Here is an 18,584-nt window from a genome sequence, read left to right as displayed (position 1 = left end):
TACATATATGCATCCAACATGAGAGCACTGAAATATATTAAGCAAATACTACTAGATCTGAAGAGAGGGGCACCTGGCTGGCACAGTTGGTAGAGCATCCAGATTTGGGTTTTGGCATAGGTCATGATCAGGGTCATGAGATGGAGCCCCGCATCAGGATCTGTACTCAATGCAGAGCCTGCTTAAGACCCCCGTCCCCTCTGCCTTTGCCCCTACCCCATGCAATCTCTCTAAAATAAATAAATCTTGGGGCACCTGGGTGACTCAGTGGGTTAAAGCCTCTGCCTTCAGCTCAGGTCATGATCTCAGGTCCTGGGATAGAGCCTCGCATCAGGCTGTCTGCTCAGCAGGGAGCCTGCTTCCTCCTCTCTCTGTCTGCCTCTCTGCCTACTTGTAATCTCTGTCTGTAAAATAAATAAGTAAATAAAATCTTAAAAAAATAAATAAATCTTTTTTAAAAAGTCTGAAGAGAGAAACAGACAATACCATAAGAGTGGAAGACTTTAATACCCTATTTTCAATAGTAGATAAACCATCCAGACAGAAAACCAACAAGTGAATAAATGTTGGGGTAAAATGGGCAATAGTAAATACCAGAGCAGAAATAAATAAAACAGAGACAAGAAATATAATAAAGAAGATTAACAAAACTAAAATAGGGGCACCTCGGTGGCTCAGTGGGTTAGACATCTGCCTTCCACTCAGATCATGATCCTAAGGTCCTGGGATCAAGCCTTGCATCCAGCCCTCTGCTCAGCAGGGAGTCTGCTCCTGTCCCCCCTGCCCCCACCCCTGCTCTCTGACTGCCTCTCTGACTGCTTGTCATCTTTCTCTGTAAAAAAAAAAAAAAAAAAAAAAAAAACTGGGTTCCTGGGTGGCTCAGTGGGTTGGGCCACTGCCTTCAGCTCAGGTCATGATCTCAGGGTCCTGGGATCGAGTCCAGCATCAGGCTCTCTGCTTGGCATGGAGCCTGCTTCCCTCTCTCTCTCTCTGCCTGCATCTCTGTATACTTCTGATCTCTCTCTGTAAAATAAGTTAAATCTTTCAAAAAAAAAACAAGAATAAAAAATCTAAACAAAACTTCAGCTACATTAGAAGAAAAGAGAAGAAGACTCAAATAAATAAAATCAGAAATGATCTTCTATTCCTTCCTGATCCAGTTTTGGAAGATTATATGTTCCTAGGATTTTATCCATTTCCAAATTGTTGGCATATTATTTTTCACAGTATTCTCTTATAATACTTTGTATTTATGTGGTATCAGTTGTTACTTTTCCTCTTCCATTTCTGTTTTTGTTTATTTGGGTCCTTTCTCTTTTTTTTCTTGGTCACAAAATATCTCAAATAGACATAGCAATCTTGAGAAAGAAAAACAAAGCTGGAGATATCACCATACCAGATTTCCATAATCAAAACATTATGGTACTGTCACAAAAACATCAGTGGAACAGAAGAGAGCTAAGAAATAGGCCTATACTCATTAGCTCAATTAAAGGAGGCAAGACTACAAAATGGGGAAAAGACAGTCTCTTAAATAAATGGTATAGGAAAACAGGACAGCCATATAAGAGAATAAAAATGGACCACCTTCCAAAACCATACACAAAAATAAACTCAGAATGGCTTAAAGACCTAGATATGAAACCTGAAACCATAAAAATCCTAGAAAAAACACAGGCAGTTACTTCTCTGATATCAGTCATATCAACATTTTTTTAGATATGTTTTAGATATGTTCCCTAGGGCAAGGGAAACAAAAGCAAAAATAAACTCATGGGACTACATCAAAATAAAGAGCTTTAGTACAGCAAAGTAAACCATAAACAAAGCAAAAAGACAACCTACAGAATAAGAGAAGATATTTCCAAGAGACATATCCAATAAACGGTTAATATCTAAAATACATATTGAACTTCTATAACTCAACACTTAAAAAAAATCCAGTTTCAAAATGGGCAAAAGACTTGAAAAGCAGTTTTTCAAAGAAGACATACAGATGACCAAAGATCATGAAAAGATGCTCAACATCACTCATCATCAGGGAAATGCAAATCAAAATAACAATGACATATCATCTTATACTTGTCAGAATTGCTATAATCAAAACCACAAGCAATACCAAGTGTTGGCAAGGATGTGAAAAAAAAAAAAAGGAATTCTTGTGCAGTGTCGGTGAGAGTGCACGCTGCTACAGACACTGTGGAAAACAATATGGAGGTTCCACAAAAAATTATAAATAGAAATACCATATGACCCAGTAATTACACGACTATTTACCCAAGAAAATGAAAATGCTAATTTTGAACATATACATCCCTATATTTATTACAGCACTATTGACAATAGCCAAGATATGAAAGCATCCTACATTTCTATCAGTAGACAAATGGATAGGGAAGAAATAGAAAATGGAACAAACTGAGGGTTTTAGAGGAGAGGAGGGTGAGGGGATGGTGATGGGTATTAAGGAGGACAATGGGTGTTATACACAAACAGTGCATCATGGAACACCAAATCGAAACTAATGATGGACTGCATGGTGACTAACAAAACATAAAAGAAAGGAAGGGAGAAAGGAGGGAAGGAAGAAAGAAAGAGAGGGAGGGAGGGAGGGAGGAAAGAAGAGAAGAAGGAAGGAAGGGAGGGAGGAAGAAAGAAAGGGAGGGAGGAAGAAAGAAAGAAAATGGAATTTTATGCAGCCTTAAAAAGGATGAGATCCTGCCATATACAACAAAATGGATGGACCTGGATGGTAATATGCCCAGTGAATTAAGTCATACTGAGAAAGACATATATGGGATCTAAAAATCTCAAATGAATAAACAGAAAAAATGCAGAATTAGACCTATAAATACAGAGAATAACCTGATGGCTGCCAGGGCAGTAGGAGTGAAGGGATGGGCAAAAACGTATGAAGGGGAGTGGAAGATATAAACTTCTAGCTATGGAACAAATAAGTCATGGAAATAAAAGCCACAGCATAGGGAAAATAGAATTTTATGCATTGTATAGTTAAACATGAAAACTACAGGAGCACCAAAGTGACTTGGTCAGTTAAGCCTCTGTCTTCACCTCAGATCATGATCTCAGGGTCCTGGGACTGAGACCTGCATTGGGTCCCTTCTCAGCAGGGAATCTCCCTCCCTCTCTCCCTCTGCCCCTTTCTCTTGGCTTGGGTTCTCTCTCTCTCTCTCTCTCTCTCTCAAATAAATAAATAATCTTTTCTTTTTTGAGTGGTTTAAAAAAAACATGGTAGCGACATTTGTGGTGAGCATAGCATAACGTATAGAGAAATTGAATGACATTGTACACCTGAAACTAATGGAACATTGTGGTAACTCTACTCAAACAGAAAAAAACAATTAAATAAAATCAGAATGAAAAAGGAGACATAACTGACACCACAACTATACAAATATCGTAACAGATTACTATGAACCATTATATGGCAATAATTGAAAACCAAATAATATATAAATTCATAGAAACATATAACCTATAAAGACTGAATCATGAAGAAATAGAAAATATGAACACACCAAGAATGAATAAAGACACTGAATCATTAATCAAAAACCTCTCAATGACAAGAAGACCAGCACCAGATAATTATATTGGTTGAATTCTACCAAACATTAAAGAAGCATTGGGAACATCTCCTTTCAGCGTTGTCATGTTTCTCCAGTAGTACCTCAATGAGCAGGGAGACCAAGTCTATACTCTGAAGAAGCTTGACCCTGTGAGACAACAGACCTGCTCGGCGCATCCTGCTCTGTTCTCCCCAGATGACAAATATTCTCGACACCGAATCACCATCAAGAAATGCTTCAAGGTGCTCATGACCCAGCAACAGCGCCCTGTCCTCTGAGGGTCTCTTAAGCTTCACGTTTCTTCTGCTACCCCTCAGAGACTTTCCCAAACCAAGCTCTTCAAACTGTGAGCCTTGAAGCCTTCTTACCACCCTTGCTGTTTGGAATCCGGTTTCATCGTTTCCCTTGATCGTGCTTGTGCAGAGCAGTTATGGTAGCCTCCCTCTTAAGGGAACAAGTTTGAATTTTCTTTCCCTAATTTGAATCACTGCTAGGTTATTATAATGATTTGAAAAAGCTAAAAAAAATTAAAGAAGCATTAACATCAATCCTTATCAAACTCTTCCAAAAAACTGAAGAGGAAAGAACACTCCCAAATTCATTTTCCATGGCCAGCATTGTCCTGATACCAAAGCCAGATAAAGACACTACAAGGTGGGTGCCTGGGTGGCTCAGTGGGTTAAAGCCTCTGTCTTCGGCTCAGGTCATGGTCCGGGGGTTCTGGGATCGAGCCCCGCATTGGGCGCTCTGCTCAGCGGGGAACCTGCTTCCCCTCCTCTCTCTCTGCCTTCCTCTCTGCCTACTTGTGATCTCTCTCTGTCAAATAAATAAATAAAATCTTTTTAAAAAAGAGACACTACAAGGGAAAACAAAACAAAACAAAACAAAAAACCACAGACCAATATCTTCTCTGAACATAGATGAAAAATTCACAATAAATATTAGCAAACAAAATTCAAATCACAATAAAAGTACCATACACTATGATCAGGCAGGATACATCCTTGTGATACAGGGTTGGTTCAATATATACAAATCAATAAAAAACATAATAATAAGAACAATCATAAGAAGAAGGACATAATAATAATAATATATAACATCTATAATAGAATAAAAGATAAAAATCATATGATAATCTCAGTAGATTCATAAAAAGCAATTGACAGAATTCAACATCCATTCACGATAAACGCCCTCAACAAACTAGATAAAGAAACATACCACAACATAATAATAAAAGCCATACTGGATAAGCACCCATATTTCATACTGAATGACAAAAGCTTAACAGCTTTTCCTCTAATATCAGGAACAAGACAAGGATGCCCACTCTTACCACACCAACTCAGTGCAATCTGGCAAGGAAAAAAAAACTAAAAGTTTTCTAAATCAGAAGGAAAAAGTAAGTTCTGTCTATTTGCAGATGACATGATTTTATATATGGAAAATCCTAAACATTCCACCAAAAAACTGTTAGATGTAATTAACAAATTCAGGAAAGTTGCAGGATACAATATCAACATACTGATATCAGTAGTGTTTCTATACAATAACAACAAATTACCTGAAAAAGAAATTAAAAATCCATTAACAATAACATCAAACACAAAAAATTCTTAAAAATATATTTAACTAAGGAGGTGAAAAGATTGTGAATAGCCAAAGCAATCAAAAGAAAGAACAAAGCTGGAGACATCATACTTTCTGATTTTAAACTATATGTAGTAATAAAGCTATAGTAATCACACAGTGTAGTATTGTTCATAAAAGCAGGCATTTAAGTAAACAGAAAAGAGATCCTAGAAATAAGCCCATACAGTTAAAGTCAACTAACTTTTGACAAAACATCAAGAATATAAAATAGGGAAAAATGGTCTCTTCAAAAAATGATACTTGGGAAACTATATATCCACATGCAAAAGAATGAAACTAGACTCCTTTCATAGTACACAAAAATCAATTCAAAATATATTGAGGACTTGAAGGTAAGACCTTAAACAACAAAATTCATGGAAGAAAATATAAGAAGTATATTTTATATACTCTTTAATGTCTTGGCAATGACTTTTTTTTTAATACCAAAAACAAAGGCAATGAATGAAAAATACATGTATGGGACAGCATCACACTAAAAAACTCTGTGCAAGGGTGCTTTGCTGGCTTGGTCAGTAAAGCATGCAACTCTTGATCTTGGGTTTGTAGGTTTGAGCCTCATTTTGGGTATAGAGATTACTTAAAAAAAATCTTTTCTAAAAAATTAAAAAAGAAAAAGCTCTATGCAGCAGAAAAAACCACAACAAAAGCAAAAGGCAAGCTATGAAACAAGACAAGGATGTCCATTCACCACCTTTATTCTTCATATTACTGGAAGTTCTACCTGCAGCAATCAGACAACAAAAACATATAAAAGGTATCCAAACTGGTAAGGGAAAAGTAAAACATTCACTATTTGGAGATGGCATGATACTGTATGTAGAAAAACAAAAAGACCCAGCAATTGCACTATTGGGTATTTACCCTAAAGATACAAACGTAGTGATCCAAAGGGGCACGTGTACTCCAATGTTTAGAGCAGCAATGTCCACAATAGCCAAACTATGGAAAGAACCTAGATGTCCATCAACAGATGAATGGATCAAGAAGAAGTGGTATATATACACAATGGAATACTATGCAGCCATCAAAAGAAATGAAATCTTGCCATTTGCGACAACATGGATGGAACTAGAGCGTATCATGCTTAGCGAAATAAGTCAGGCGGAGAAAGACAACTATCATATGATCTCCCTGATATGAGGAAGTGGTGTTGCAACATGGGGGCTGAAGTGGGTACGAGAAGAATAAATGAAAGAAGATGGGATTGGGAGGGAGACAAACCATAAGAGACTCTTAATCTCACAAAACAAACTGAGGGTTGCTGGGGGGAGGGGGTTTGGGAGAAGGGGGTGGGATTATGGACATTGGGGAGGGTATGTGCTTTGGTGAGTGCTGTGAAGTGTGTAAACCTGGTGATTCACAGACCTGTACCCCTGGGGATAAATTATATGTTTATAAAAAATAAAAAATTATATTTAAAAAAATTGAATTTGGGGAAAGTATATGCCACTGTAATATTTAAAAATGTGAGAACTTCCAAATATATATTCCTGAAGTAACAGATCTTGTGGGTCAATATATTTAAAATATATCAAGGATCAGAAGATAACAAATAATCTGGATGGGGAGGAGCGGGCGGCGCGAGGGAGGGGCCTGCGGAGCAGCGGCCGCTGTGGTGGCAGCGGCGGCGGCGGCGGCGGCCCCAGCACGCGCAGCCCGGCTCGGCCCGGGCTTGGTCGGCCCAGCGCCGCGCGCCTACCCTCCCGCCGCCGCGCAGCCAGGCGCCCGGGCACCAGGCCGCCGCCACAGCCGCCGCCGCTGCCGCCGCCGCCGCTGCTGCCGGGCGCACGACGCAGCGCGCACCAGCCTGGATGCGCGCCCGGGCCCTGGCCCGCCCCCACCCGCGGCGGCCGCCGCCCACCGCGCGCTCGCCTGACCGCGGCTCCCGCCCCGGTCGCCCCGCCCGTCCCAGGCCGCCCCAGGCAGCGATGCCCGCCCCCCGGGGCCCTGGCAGCCGCGCCCCTGCTAGGCTGCGGCGGCATGGCCCGCGCGCCCGGCGCGACCTCTGCGGATTGCATCAGTGTGCAGCGGCGGGGCATGCCCAGGGCACCTGGCACGGCCTTCAATGGGCGAGGACACGGACACGCGGAAAATTAACCACAGCTTCCTGCGGGACCACAGCTATGTGACTGAAGCCGATATCATCTTACTGTTGAGTTCAACCATACCGGAGAGCTGCTGGCCACAGGCGACAAGGGTGGCCGTGTGGTCATCTTCCAGCGGGAACGGGAGAGTAAAAATGCGCCTCACAGCCAAGGCGAGTATGACGTCTACAGCACCTTCCAGAGCCATGAGCCTGAGTTCGATTATCTCAAGAGTCTGGAGATAGAGGAGAAAATCAACAAGATCAAGTGGCTTCCGCAGCACAATGCCGCCCACTCCCTGCTGTCCACCAACGATAAAACTATCAAACTATGGAAGATCACGGAACGAGATAAAAGGCCTGAGGGATATAACCTGAAAGATGAAGAAGGGAAGCTTAAGGACTTGTCCACGGTGACGTCACTGCAGGTGCCTGTGCTGAAGCCCATGGATCTGATGGTGGAGGGGAGCCCACGGAGGGTCTTCGCCAACGGCCACACCTACCACATCAACTCCATCTCCGTCAACAGCGACTGTGAGACGTACATGTCGGCGGATGACCTGCGCATCAACCTCTGGCACCTGGCTGTCACCGACAGGAGCTTCAGTATCCTTTCCCGCACCATCTCTCAGGGGGCTTCCGGAAGGGGGGTGCTGGCTCAGTTCTGCTTTTACTCAGTTTCTTCAGCAAGTGAGGCACCGATCTGGAATCCTGATGAACTGATTTATGAAAACTCTAAATCCATGGCTGCCGAGGGTTATATTTGACCCCTTGCCTTCTCTGGATGGCTGTTTTCTCTGTCGTTCTGGGACCGCCTCGGAGACCCCAGAGGAGAGAGAGTTCTGGGGTCTGTCCTCCCAGAGGAGGGATGGCAAACCCATTGGAGAGTCAGACGGAGGCTGCTCTGGACTCTCCTCCCTGCAGCCCAAGGCAGGGGCCTGAGTGTGTGATGAGCAGCCTTGGGGTCCCGGCTTAGGGGGATAGTCGAGGTGTCAGGAGCCCAGCTGGAGGGGGGCCTGCCTGGAGATGCCCTATATCTAGGCAAGCTAAGGGCAGTAGGATGGACTCTAGACCCTGCTGGCTGGTGAAGAATGAACTTGGTATACAAGCACAAGCCTGGGAGGAGCCCCCATGGACAAAGCAGGCAGGTTGCTACCGTGTCACTGTTTGCAGGCCAGTTATAATAATCCTACACAGTGGGGCTCTGCGCCTGAAAACAAACAAACAAACAAACAAAAAAAAAAAAAAAACCAAAAAAAAAAAAAACCAAAAAAACAAAAACAAATAATCTGTATGTATTTTATATGTTATTTATTTAAACTATGTTATATACTGTATTTCCCTGTTTCATTAAATCTTCTACAAGCTTATTGTAACAACAATAACAAAAAAAAGAAAAGAAAAAAGAAAAACAAAAAGACTCCCCACAAAGCTCCTAGCACTGATAAACAAATTCAGTAAAGTTGCAGGATACAAAATTAATGCAAAATAATCTGTTCTATCTCTATATACCAAAAAAGAAGCAACAGAAAGAGAATTTTTTTAAAAACATTCCATTCATGAATGCAATGAAAATAATAAGATACCTAGAAATAAACCAACGAGATGAAAAGCTTGTACTCTGAAAACTATTAAAAAAACTGATGAAAGAAATTGAGGATGACACAAAGAAATGGAAAGACAGTCCATGCTCATGGATTGGAAAAAGAAATATTGTTAAAATTCCTTTGATACCCAAAACAATCTACACATTTAATACAATCCTATCAAAAAAACCCACAATATGATTTTTCACAGAACCAGAACAAACAGGTTTAAAATTTGTATGGGATCACAAAAGACCTCAAATAGCTAAAGCAATCTTGAAAAAGGAAAGCCAATCTGGAGGCATCACAATTCTGAAATGCAAGTTATATTACAAAGCTGTAGTAATCCAAACAGTATGGTATTGGCACAAAAATAGACACAGAGATCAACTGAACAGAGTAGAAAACACAGAAATAAACCCACAATTATATGGCCAATTAAATTATCTCTGACAAATCAGGAAAGAATACCCATGGGTAAAAGTCCTTTCAACAACTGGTGTCCAAAACTGGACAGCAACATGCAAAAGAATGAAATTAGACTACTTTCTTTCAACATACACAAAATAAATTCAAATTCAAAATGGATTAAAGACCTAAATGTGAGACCCGAAACCACAAACATCATAGAAAAGAACAAAGACAATAATTCCTCTGGCATTGGCTATAGCAACGTTTTTTCTAGATAGGTCCCTGAAACAAAGGAAACAAAAGCAAAAATAAACTACATCAAAAGAAAAAGCATTTGTGCAGTGACAGAAACAATCAACAAAACTAAATGGCAAACTATGGAATAGGAGAAATTTACAAATAACACACCTGATAAAGGGTTGACATATGTAATAAAGAGTTAGAATCCAAAATCTATAAAGAAATTACAAAGCTGAACACACACAAAATGAATAATCCAATTTTAAAATGTGCAGAAGACACAGACATTTGTCCAAAGAAGACTTACAGATGATCAACACACACATTTGAAAAGATGCTCATTATCATATATCATCAGGGAAATGTGAATCAAAACTACAATGAGATATCACCTCATACCTGTCAGAATGGCTAAAATAAAAAACACCAGATATCAGGAGTGGTGAGGATGTGGAAAAAAAGGAAGTCTTGCAATGTGGGTGGTAGGAATTCAAACTGGTACAGCCACTGTGGAAAACACTATGGAGGTTCCTCAAAAAGTGAAAAATAGAAATACCCCACAATCTAGTAATTGCGCTACTGGGGTTTTTTTTTTGGGGGGGGGGGTGGGGGGGGGTTGTTCTTGTTTTTGTTTTTGCACTACTGAGTTTTTAACCAAAGATTACAAAAACACTAATTCAAAGGGACCATGCACCCTTATATTTACTGCAGAATTACTTAACAATAGCCAAGATATGGAAGCAACCCAAGTGACCATTGATAGAAGAATGGATAAAGAAGATGTGGTATATATAAAATGGAATATTTTTCAGCCATTAAAAAAAAGAACAAACGTGGTTAAAACTAGAGAGTATAAGGGTGTATAGAGGGAGAAGAAACAAGATGACAGAGGAGGAGGAGACCTAAAATCATCAGGTCCCAGGAGTTCAGTTAGATAGTTATCATACCATTCTGAACACCTACAAACTCAACAGGAGATCGAAGAGAAGAAGAGCAACAATTCTAGGAACAGAAGAGCAACCACTTTCTGCAAGTTAGGATGTATGGAGAAGTGAATCTGAGGCAATATACAGGAAGGTAGACTGTGGGGGGAGGGGCTGGCTCCCAACAAACGGTGGAGCAACAGAGCACAAAATCAGAACTTTTAGAAGTTGGCTCCACTGAGGGACCTCACTCCAGAGGTTAAGCAGGAGTTAGAGCCCTCGCAGGAACAGTGTGGTCACAGAAAGAACAGGGGTGTCTGAGTGTGGCAGAGCTCCAAGGTATCAGAGCAGGGAAGCTGGCAGCAGAGATGAAGCCAAGGAGGGGGCTCTCAGCTTGGGGTTACCTTAAACTGTGATCTCAAAGAGCATGGACCCCACAAGTCGCTGACCCAGAGAGACTCACCTTCCTCTTCTGGGAGGAACAGGATGGCAGGAATCTGCTGGGTTTGGAGACTCCAAACAAAGCCCTGCGCCAGAGATAGAAATGCTTGGACACAGGTTGAAGACCAGAGAGATATGAGAGATTGACTGCTTTTCTCGCAGGGCGCACTGAGGAGTGGGACCCTGAGCTCTTGGTTCCTCCAGCCAGAGATTGGGAGACTGGTATCATTATTCCTGTCCTCCAGAGCTCTACAGAAAGCATTCGGGGAACAAAATCTCCCGAGACCAAAATTGTGCAGATTAGTTAGCCTGGCCCCTGGCAAAGGCAGTGCAATTCTGGCTTGGGCAAAGATATTTGAGAATCCTGGCTACAGGCCCCTCCCCCAGAAGATCAGCAAGAAAATCCAGCCAAGACCATGTTAACAGATCACTGAGAACTGCAGAACTCTGGAATGCAACACATAGAATTCATGGATTTTCCTCCATGATTCTTTAATCTTTCAAAGTTAAATATTTTTCATTTTATTTTCTTCTTATTCAGGTTGTAAAATTGTTCCTCTTTCCTATTTTAAACTTTTTAACTATTCTATCTTATCTATACCTTTTTTAAAAATCTTTTTAAATTTTCATTGTTATATTCTATCCCTTCGTTGTATTTAACCTTACTTTTTGTATACATATAGGCTTTTCTTTCTTCAGGGATACAGTTTCTTCTAATAGATCAAAATATACCTTAAATCTAGTGCATGGCTTTTTTTTAGTCTCCAGCCTGCTCACATTCTTTCCTATTTTTTTTTAACCAACTTGTCTTATCAATTATCTTTTTTTTTTTAGTTGCTCAGCATCAGGGAAATACATATCAAAACCACAATGAGGTACCACCTCATTTAGTCAGAATGGCTAAAATTAACAAGTCAAGAAATGACAGACGTTGGGAGGATGTGGAGAAAGGGGAACCCTCCTACACTATTGGTGGGAATGCAAGCTGGTGCAACCACTCTGGAAAACAGCATGGAGATTCCTCAAAAAGTTGAAAATAGAGCTATACTATGACCCAGCAATTGCACTACTGGGTATTTACCCTAAAGGTACAAGTGTAGTGATCTGAAGAGGCACACGCACCCAAATATTTATAGCAGCAATGTCCAAAATAGCCAAACTACGGGAAGAGACTAGATGTCCATCAACAGACGAATGGATAAAGAAGATGAGGTATATACAATGGAATACAATGCAACCATCAAAAGCCCCAAATCCTGCCATTTACAATGTTGTGGATGGAACTAGAGAGTTTAGGTTAAGCAAAATTAGCCCATCAGAGAAAGAATTATTATATGATCTATCTGATATGAGAAATTTGAGAGGCAGGGCAGGGGTTTATGGGGGGTAGGAAGGGAAAAAAAGGAAACAAGATGGGACTCGGAGGAAGACAAAACATAAGAGACTCTTAATCTCAGGAAACAAATTGAGGTTCGCTGGGGGGTGGAGGGGAGAGATAGAGTAGCTTAGTTATGGACATGGGTGAGGGTATGTCCTATGGTGAGTGCTGTGAATTACATAAGGCTGATGATTCACAGACCTGTACCCCTGAAGCAAATACTATATTATATGTAAAAAAGAAAAACACAAACAAAAAACAAACAGAAAAAAAAAAACCTAGAGAGTATAAGGCTAAGTGAATTAAGTCAGTCAAAGAAAGACAAATACCATATGATTTTTGGAACTTAAGAAACAAAACAAATGAACAAAGAGGGAAAAAAAGAGAGACAGACAAACCAAGAAACAGACTCCTAAATATAGAAAAGAATCTGATCATTACCAGAGGGGAGGTAGGTGGGGAAGTGGGAGAAATAGGTGATGGGAATTAAAGAGGGCCCTTGTTCATCATCACTAGCCATCAGGGAGATTCAAATTAAAACCACATTAAGATATCACCTTTCACCAGTTAGAATGGCCAAAATTAGTAAGACAGGAAACAACATGTGTTGGAAAGGATGTGGAGAAAGGGGAATCCTCTTCCACTGTTGGTGGGAATGCAAGTGGGTGCAGCCACTTTGGAAAACCGTGTGGAAATTCCTCAAGAAATTAAAAATGGAGCTTCCCTATGACCCTGCAATTGCACTACTGGGTATTTACCCCAAAGATACAGATGTCGTGAAAAGAAGGGCCATCTGTATCCCAATGTGTATAGCAGCAATGGCCACGGTCGCCAAACTGTGGAAAGAACCAAGATGCCCTTCAACGGACGAATGGATAAGGAAGATGTGGTCCATATACACTATGGAGTATTATGCCTCCATCAGAAAGGATGAATACCCAACTTTTGTAGCAACATGGATGGGACTGGAAGAGATTATGCTGAGTGAAATAAGTCAAGCCGAGAGAGTCAATTATCATATGGTTTCACTTATTTGTGGAGCATAACAAATATCATGGAGGACAAGGGGTGTTAGAGAGGAGAAGGGAGTTGGGGTAAATCGGAAGGGGAGGTGAATCATGAGAGACTATGGACTCTGAAAAACAATCTGAGGGGTTTGAAGTGGCAGGGGGGTGTGGGAGGTTGGGGTACCAGGTGGTGGATATTATAGAGGGCATGGATTGCATGGAGCACTGGGTGTGGTGAAAAAATAATGAATACTGTTATGCTGAAAATAAATAAATTTAATTTAAAAAAGGCAACCTATGAAATGGGGAGACAATATTTCCAAACCATAATCAGTAAGTTGTTAATATCTAAAAAATACAAGGAACTCATACAATTCAATAGATAGCTAGATAACCTCATTGAAATCTGGTCAAAAGACCTGAACATTTTTCCAAGATAAAAACACATACATGAAAACATGTTCAACATCACTAATCACCAGGGCAATGAAATCAAAACTATAGTGAGAAATAACTTTATACTTGCTAGAATGTCTAGTACCAAAACAAAAACAAAAAACAAAACCAAAAAACAAAAAAACCCCAAGAGGTACCAAATGCTGCTGAGAATGTGGCGGAAAGGAACCCTAATTTATTGTTGGTGGGAATGTAAACTGTTACAGTTACCACTGGAAACCATACGGAGGTTCCTCAAGAAATTAAAAACAGAACTACCATAGGATCCATGAGTCCCACTTCTGGTATATGTACCCAAAGAAAATTCAATTATCTCAAAAAGATATCTATTCTCCTATGTTCACAGCAGTATTCACAACAGCCAAGGTACAGGAAAAAGCCTGTTTTCATTAATGGATGAATGGATTATATATATATATATATATATATATATATATATATATATATATATATATATATGGAATATTGGCCTTTGGAGAAAGGAAATCCTACCATTTGCAAGAACATGAATAGATTCGAAGGCATTATGCTAAATAAAGCAAGTGAGAGAAAGACAAATACTGCATGATACCATGTATATGTGGAACCTACAAAAGTTTTTTTTTTTTAAGTTGAACTCATATAAAAAGAGCAGAATGGTGGCTGAAGGGGCTGGAGAGTGGGGAAAATGTGTAGAGGTTTGAGAGAAGGACATAAGCTTTTAGTTGTAACATGAATGCGGTTTGAAGATCTAATGTGTAACATGGTGGCTATAGTTGATAATTCTGTGTTGTTTAATTGAAATTTGCTAAGAAACTAAAACAACTGTTCTCACTAAATAAATAAATAAATAAGTAAATATGTGAGGGGGCAGAATGTATTAATTAGATTGTGAGAATCCTTTCAATAGTATACATATATCAATCTGTCACACTGCTCATTTTATTTATTTTTTTTAGAGTTTTTGTTTGACTTCTAGTCAGTTAACATGCAGTGCAATATTGATTTCAGGAGTAGAATTCAGTGATTTATCACTTACATAAAACACCCAGCGCTCATCACAACAAGTGCTCTCTTTAATACCCACCATCCATCTAGCTCATCCTCTATGCACCTCCCTCCATCACCACTGTGTTTGTTCTCTATAGTTAAGAGTCTCTTATTGTTTGAGGCACACCTGGGTGGCTCAGTTGGTTAAGCACCTGCCTTTAGCTCCAGTCATGATCTCAGGGTCCTGGGATGGAGCCCCACATTGGGCTCCCTGCCCAGCTGGGAGCCTGCTTCTCCTTGTCCCCTTGCCTCCTCCCCCCTTCTCATGCTCTGTCTCTCTCTCTCAAAGAAATAAATAAAATCTTTAAAAAAAAATAGAGTCTCTTATGGTTTGGTTCCCTCTCTTCTTTCCCCTCCCATATGTTCATCTGTTTTGTTTCCTAAATTCCACATATGAGTGAAATCATATGGTATGTCTTTTTCTGACTGATGTATTTTGATTAGCATAATACACTGTAGTTCCAACCGCATCTGTGCAAATGGTAAGATTTTATTCTATTTGATGGCTGAGTAATATTCCATTATACATATATACTACATCTTCTCTATCCATTCATCAGTCAATGGACATTTGGGTTCTTTCCATAGTTTGACTATTGTTGATAAAGCTGCTATAAACATCAGGAGAACTCTACCTCTTTGAATCTGTAGTTTTGTATCCTTTGGGTAAATAACAAGTAGTACAATTGCTAGATTATAGGGTAGCTCTATTTTTAACTTTCTGAAGAAACTCCATACTGTTTTCCAGAGTAGCTGCACCAGTTTTCATTCCCACCAAAAGTGTAAGGGGTTTCCCCATTCTCCACATCCTTGCCAACACCTGTTATTTTGTCCATTGTTAATTTTAGCCATTCTGGCAGGCATGAGGTGGTATCTCAATATGGTTTTGATTCGCAATTCCCTGATGGAAAATGATCTTGAATATCTTTTCATGTGTCTGTTAGTCATCCAGATGTCTTCTTTGTAAAGGTGTCTATTCATATCTTCCTCCCATTTCTTAGCTGGATTATTTGTTTTCTGGGTGTTGAGTTTGGTAAGTTCCTTATAGATTTTAGATACTACCCCAGTATCAGATATGCCATTTGCAAATATCTTCTCCCATTCCATAGGCTGCCTTTTAGTTTCATTGTTTCCTTCACTGTGCACAAGCTTTTTATCTTGGTGAAGTCCCAATAGTTCATTTTTGGTTTTGTTTACCTTGCCTCTGGTGCCAAGGTCAAAGAGATTCCTGCCTATGTTCTCCTCCAGGAGTTTGATGGTTTCCTATTTCACATTTCAGTCCTTCAACCATTTTGAATTAACTTTTATGTATGGTGTAAGAAAGTGCTCCAGTTTCATTCTTCTGCATGTTGTTATCCAGTTTTTCCAAACCATTTGTTAAATATCCATTGGATATTCTTTCTGGCATTATTTAAAATTAGTTCACCATGTAGTTGGGGATCCATTTCCAGGTTATCTCTTCTGTTCTATTGATCTACATATCTGTTTTTTTGCCCGTAGTATACGGTCTTGAAGACTACAGCTCTGTAATGTAGCTTGATATCTAGAATCACAGTGCCTTCAGTTTTGCTTTTCCTTGTTCAGGAGTGCTTTTGCTACTCAAGGTCTTTTGTAGTTTCATATGAATTTTAGGATTATTTGTTCTAGTTCTATGAAAAACCCAGGTGGTATTTTGATAGGGATTGTGTTAAATGTGTAGATTGCTTTTGGTAGCATAGACATTTTAACAACATTGGTTCCAATCCATGAGCATGGAATGTTTTTCCAATTATTTCTGTCTTCTTCAATTTAATTCATAAGTTTTCTGTAATTTCCTGTGTACAGGCTCTAGTTTTCTGTATACAGTCTGTAGTTTTCTGAATACAGACCTTTTACCTCTTTGTTTAGGTTTATTCCTAAGTATCTATTTTTTATGCAATTGCAAATGCTATCAATTCCTTAATTTCTTTTTCTGCTGCTTTATTGGTATATAGAAATATAACAGATTTCTGTATATTGATTTTATGTCCTGTGACTTTGCTGAATTCATGTATTAGTTATAGCAAATTTTTTTGGTGGTCTTTCAGGTTTTCTTTTTTTTCAGATTTTATTTATTTATTTGACAGACAGAGATCACAAGTAGACAGAGAGGCAGGCAGAGAGAGAGGAGGAAGCAAGCTCCCTGCTGAGCAGAGAGCCTGATGTGGGGCTCGATCCCAGGACTCTGGGATTATGACCTGAGTCAAAGGCAGAAGCTTTAACCCACTGAGCCACCCAGGCGCCCCTCTTTTAGGTTTTCTACATAGGGTATCATGTAATCTGCAAATAGTGAAAGCTTGATTTCTTCCTTGACAATTTGGATGCATTATATTTCTTTTTGTTGTCTGATTGCTGAGGCTAAGACTGCCAGTACTATGTCAAATAGTAATGGTGAGAGTGAATATCCATCTTGTTCCTGACCATAGGGGGAAAGCTCTCAGTTTTTCCCAGTTCAGGTTGATATTAGCTGAGGGTCTTTCTTATATGACTACTATGATATTGTGGTATGATCCATCTATATCTACTTTGTTGAGGGTTTTTATCAAGAACAGATGCTGGGGGTGCCTGAGTGGCTCAGTGGGTTAAAGCCTCTGCTTTCGGCTCAGGTCATGATCCCAGGGTCCTGGGATCGAGCCCCGCATCGGGCTTTCCACTCAGCAGGGAGCCTGCTTCCCCCTCTCTCTCTGCCTGCCTCTCTGCCTGCTTGTGATCTCTGTCTGTCAAATAAATTAAAAAAATCTTTTAAAAAAGAAAGAACAGATGCTGTATTTTGTCAAGTGTTTTTTTTTTCTGCCTCCATTCAGAGAATCATGTGGTTCTTATCCTTTTATTAATGTGGTGTATTATATTGATTTGTGAATATTGAACCATTCCTGCAACACAGGAATAAACCCACTTGATTATGGTGAATACTTCTTTTAATGTATTATTCAATTTGATTTGCTAGTCATGTTCATCAGAGACACTGGACTGTAGTTCTCCTTTTTAGTGGGGTGTTTGGCTTTCACGTTGTACATTTTAAAGCTTAAATTTTTTTTAAAAAGAACAAAAATGTAGTCATTCCTATTGTCTGTTTAGTGGTCCCTACCCTTAACCTTTATTTCTTTTTAAAAGCAGATCCCCGGGCACCTGGGTGGCTAGTCTTGAGCACCTGCCTTCAGCTCAGGTCATGATCCCAGGGTCCTGGGATCAAGTCCCACAACAGGCTCCGTACTCTGTGGGAAGCCCCACTTCTTCTCCCACTCCTCCTGCTGTGTTCCCTCTCTCACTGTGTCTCTGTCAAATAAATATATAAAATCTTAAAAAAAAAAAACCTCCGTTAATGAATTAAAAAAAAAACATATTCTCAAATAATGAAAAACTAATTATTTTAATAGATTTTTTAAAAACCCAAAGAAAATGTATTTTAAAATACAATTACCCCAATTTAAATTCCTATTCATAGGTCAGACAGTAGCCTGGATACATCAGAGTGACAACTAGGAAAATGGAAGAAATAATTGAGAATATAAGGAGAAACACCAAAAAACAACCATGGAAACATGAAAAAGAGGTTAAGAGATATGAAGTTTAGATTAAGTCTAAATATCTTTTGAGACACCAAATCATAGATTCAAAAAGCCAAATGAAATTTATCATGTTGTTAGACAGGATACAGTATATCATAAGTTTTTGTTGTACTTTTCAATGATTTATTAGTTGCACATAACAGCCAGTGCTCATCCCAACACATGCCTGCCTTAATACCAATCACCCAGTTTTT

The 18,584-nt window shown here is 39.7% G+C and overlaps 2 pseudogenes across 2 annotated transcripts; both read left to right on the top strand.

The window, feature by feature from the left end:
• Positions 1 to 3,673: 3,673 nt before the first annotated feature.
• LOC309857904 (H/ACA ribonucleoprotein complex subunit 3 pseudogene) lies at positions 3,674 to 4,106 on the top strand (annotated as a pseudogene). Its single transcript has one exon. The product of its transcript is annotated as an H/ACA ribonucleoprotein complex subunit 3 pseudogene (transcript).
• Positions 4,107 to 7,314: 3,208 nt separating this feature from the next.
• LOC309857908 (serine/threonine-protein phosphatase 2A 55 kDa regulatory subunit B gamma isoform pseudogene) lies at positions 7,315 to 16,338 on the top strand (annotated as a pseudogene). Its single transcript has 2 exons — positions 7,315 to 7,938; positions 16,304 to 16,338. The product of its transcript is annotated as a serine/threonine-protein phosphatase 2A 55 kDa regulatory subunit B gamma isoform pseudogene (transcript).
• Positions 16,339 to 18,584: the final 2,246 nt, after the last annotated feature.

The sequence above is a fragment of the Mustela nivalis genome, assembly GCF_964662115.1.
Source record: "Mustela nivalis genome assembly, contig: HAP1_SCAFFOLD_1524, whole genome shotgun sequence".
Classification (NCBI taxonomy): Eukaryota; Metazoa; Chordata; class Mammalia; order Carnivora; family Mustelidae; genus Mustela; species Mustela nivalis.
Note: the sequence above shows the minus strand (reverse complement) of the source record. Positions and strands in the feature narration are given on the sequence as shown.